The 4,381-nt window shown below is 39.3% G+C and overlaps 1 pseudogene; it reads left to right on the top strand.

The window, feature by feature from the left end:
- Window positions 1–4: 4 nt before the first annotated feature.
- Window positions 5–3,187, top strand: LOC104519373 (myosin-8-like; annotated as a pseudogene).
- Window positions 3,188–4,381: the final 1,194 nt, after the last annotated feature.

Below are 4,381 nucleotides of genomic sequence, written 5' to 3'. Positions count from 1 at the left end.
ACTCCAAGCCTCCCTGGAGGAAGCTGAGGTATAGCTTTCTGTTCTTACAATAGTTTAGCAACTTCAGATAACATTTATGAAATTATATGCATTAAGAATAAACTCCAGGCACAGGAAAAAACATATTTTGGACGCCGTTAAAGTCTTTGGATACATAAGAACTCATTTTTTTTCCTTTCCTGTTGTCCTAGACCTCATGCTGTACATTATTATTCAAGAGAATAGTTCATGTAAACTTACCGGCATTGTAACTTACATAACTAACTTTTTTTTTCTTTTAGGCTTCCCTAGAACATGAAGAGGGGAAGATCCTGCGCCTCCAACTTGAACTCAACCAAGTGAAGTCTGAGATTGACAGGAAGATAGCAGAGAAAGACGAGGAGATCGACCAGCTGAAGAGAAACCACCTGCGAGTTGTGGAGTCCATGCAGAGCACCCTGGATGCTGAGATCAGGAGCAGGAATTTTTAGGAATGAAGCCCTGCGACTGAAGAAGAAGATGGAGGGAGACCTGAATGAAATGGAGATCCAACTGAGCCATGCCAATCGCCAGGCTGCAGAGGCACAAAAGAATCTAAGAAATGCACAAGGAGTGCTCAAGGTATAGCACAAACATGTGCTGACTGGTTTCTGACACAGCTGAAAATTTTCCTGTCCTACACTTCTCCCAGTTCTATACAGATGTGAAAATAAGAAATAGGAAAATAGGAAAAGTACACCTCACAATCTGTCTTATCTCTCTTACCAGGATACCCAGATACACTTGGATGATGCTCTGAGGAGCCAGGAAGACCTGAAAGAGCAGGTAGCCATGGTAGAGCGCAGAGCAAACCTGTTGCAGGCTGAAGTTGAGGAACTAAGGGCAGCCCTGGAGCAGACAGAGCGATCAAGGAAGGTGGCTGAGCAGGAGCTTCTGGATGCAAGTGAGCGTGTGCAGCTCCTTCATACCCAGGTCAGTGTATATATATATTTAGTATTTATACTGCTACTTCATACATATAAATCAATTGAAGATTTGCTGAACTGTAACAGTGTTTTGTAAGATACATTATAATTTTCACAATATTAAAAACAAATATTAATAGTAACTTTTCAGGTGCAGATAAAATATTAATTTTTCTAGACTACACTAATACTCTCACTAACATGATTTAACAACGTCATTACAAGTATTTTATAGCACCATTTAAAAATTTTACTGACACTGGATTGAAAATGGTAAGGAAATATTATGTCTTTTTTCATTGTAAGTCTAAGTTCCTTCTCTGAGAAACTGTGAGGAAAGACATTATGGAGGATGTTCTTGAAATACTGGAGCATGTCACAGATGAGAAACTAACAGCTACCACAGCAACTCCTTTAGAACAGAATCAAATATGGCCTGATGACTCAATTTAAATTAAAAAACACGTATGCACTGTTCTTGATATGATATTGCAATTGCACAAAACCAAAATTATGGTGTTGATGCTCTCCAACAGAACACCAGCTTGATCAACACCAAGAAGAAGCTGGAAACAGACATTGCCCAAATTCAGGGTGAAATGGAGGACACAATCCAGGAAGCCCGCAATGCTGAAGAGAAGGCCAAGAAAGCCATCACAGATGTGAGTCATGGACTCCTTCCACTGCTAATCAAGGATGGATTCTCCCCTAAAATGTCTCCAGCCCCAAAATGCCTTTGGTTCTTTGGTCTCATCAGGCAGCCATGATGGCAGAAGAGCTGAAGAAGGAGCAGGACACCAGTGCCCACCTGGAGAGGATGAAGAAGAACCTGGACCAGACGGTGAAGGACCTGCAGCACCGTCTGGATGAGGCCGAGCAGTTGGCACTGAAGGGAGGCAAGAAGCAAATCCAGAAGCTGGAGGCCAGAGTGCGTAGGGCTGGTATTTGTGCACCTGCAAGCATGTCACGTAAGCAGCCAGCAAGGAAGCTCCAAAGATGGGCTTCTCATTGCAGGTGCGTGAGCTGGAAGGGGAGGTTGATGCTGAGCAGAAGCGCAGTGCAGAAGCGGTGAAGGGTGTGCGCAAGTATGAGAGGAGGGTGAAGGAGCTGACCTACCAGGTAAGGCAGAAGACTTCTTTTTATTGACATGCTCTTCTTCCAGGAAGCCAAATAGTTGGCACACGTCCTTCCAAAGGAATTTTTTTCCATATCTCAGTCAGTGACACCATTAACAGGATTTTGACCTCTGTGCTTCTGGATAGCAATGCTCCATAAGGAATGTTACTTCCTCTGTTTCACATTTATGAAAAGTGGCAAACAAAGGTTTCTATTCCTTGTCGTTCTTTGTAGTCTGAGGAAGACCGGAAGAATGTCCTCAGGCTCCAAGATCTAGTGGACAAGCTACAAATGAAAGTGAAGTCCTACAAGAGGCAAGCTGAGGAGGCTGTAAGTACCACCCTGACCAAGGTCAGACTTACTTCTGGTGGAGGTGGAATTCTGTGTTGATGTTTTCTTCTGTCCAACTTTTTGAAACCTTAACCATTTTGATGCATTTGCTGCTACAATACAATGGGAAATGTAAGAATAAGAATTGCTACTTTTGGGAGGAACTGTACTTCCCTAACTCTATTTATTTTGCTCTAAGCTTCACTTCCTGCCTCTCTTTCTTCCTTCCTACCCTAACCTGGGTGTCATAAGCAGCTGCTAGCCTGTCAATTCTGGACTCTACCATGAACTCTGCCTAGAGTGTGCTATGTGTAATGTGACCATGACCTTTTTGACACTCTGATATTCTTTTCTATTCTGGCACACTTAATGCCCTGAGCAGTTTCTTACTTTGGTTTTGAACCTGCCCTGCAGGCAAATTAAATACCATCTGTGGCATTTAATTTTTTGCTTGCCCAGTTTTCAGATATTAAATGTCCACACACTGCCTGTTGTTTTCACCATTCTCTCTCCCCACACAGGAGGAGCTGTCCAATGTCAACCTCTCCAAGTTCCGCAAGATCCAGCACGAACTGGAGAAAGCTGAGGAGCGGGCTGACATTGCAGAGTCGCAGGTCAACAAGCTCCGAGTGAAAAGCCGGGAGTTTCACAGCAAGAAGATAGAAGAGGAGGAATGAGGATCCCAAGGCTAAAAAGTAACCTGAGACATGCATAAAATGTAAATCTCTGTGTTGCTTTCTTCTGTAATTTTCATTTATATCTAGGCAATAAAGACAGTAGAGACCTTTGCATATGAACAATGACTAGCATGCTTTATTTATTTATTCTATTTTTCATTACTTTTGGAGTACATGTACACAGTTCACGTTCACATTTAGAAGTATATTAAACAGCAATAATCAATAATTTTTTACATTTACTTTTTAAAAAATGCATGAGGAATAATAACAATTACATGGATTTCCTATTCATCTTTCAATAAAAATGCTTTTATTTGAAAGACTAAAACTTCATTCTTTCAAGTTATTGTTATGCATACTTATCCAAAAAAAAGAAAAGAAAAGGAAATTATATTCCTATCACATTTTTTAAAATATTATATATAATTTTTATTAATTGAAAAATGTTGCTTATTTAGTTAGGCTTAAGGATGTGAGAAACTCAAATTTCTATTTTGATTCAGGAGAATGAATGCCACTCCAAGCATTGAAAAGCACTAAAAGCAATGCAGTGAGATATTGCCATGAAGAGATACCCTCATTCTCTTTCTCTGAAGCTATTCTGTTTCATACATAGTACAGAATGATAGCCAGTTCACAGATGGAGCAAATTACAAGGATGCACAGTTAAAAGACTACAGAAGAAAGAACAGCTAAGGCTGCAGACTCCTGGGCATTGGTAAAACCGACTGTTTTATGGACAACTGAAAGATAATTGAACATATATTAAGACAAATAAAGGTGACAGTGTGTTTTCTTTTTTTCACTGTAGATAAAATATAATGTAAAGAAGTAATATCATAGATAAAAAGAACAAGTTTAAGTGAAAATCACTTTCAAGAATGATAACAGTTTCTACTAGATTATTAGTATGATCTGAGGAAAAACTGCTACACTTATCCGAGACTGAATTTGAGTATGGATAGGTATTTCCATATCATAAAAAATAGAAATAATTCTGGAAATTATACTCTCATGTTGACTTCACTCATACAGACCGAAGATCAAACACAATTGTGGGGTTTTTTATTCCTCCAGCAAGCTGTTTGTGAAACAAGAAGAGGTCACAATCTTCCACTAATTTTGCTAAGTAGCAGTATTAGAAGCAAATATGTAAGTACAAGATAATAATTTCATAAGTGATAACGAGTTGATTTAGTCTAAAAGAAAGGATACACAAAGTTTACTTAAATCATGTTTCTAGGCAGTAAGGAAATTTTTTAACATAAAAATGTAAAAGGTGCAGCAACTATCAATAGTGGATGGAGAACT

This window comes from Antrostomus carolinensis, unplaced genomic scaffold (assembly GCF_000700745.2).
Source record: "Antrostomus carolinensis isolate BGI_N321 unplaced genomic scaffold, ASM70074v2 scaffold20486, whole genome shotgun sequence".
Lineage (NCBI taxonomy): Eukaryota > Metazoa > Chordata > Aves > Caprimulgiformes > Caprimulgidae > Antrostomus > Antrostomus carolinensis.
This window is presented reverse-complemented; position numbering and strand designations above follow the sequence as displayed.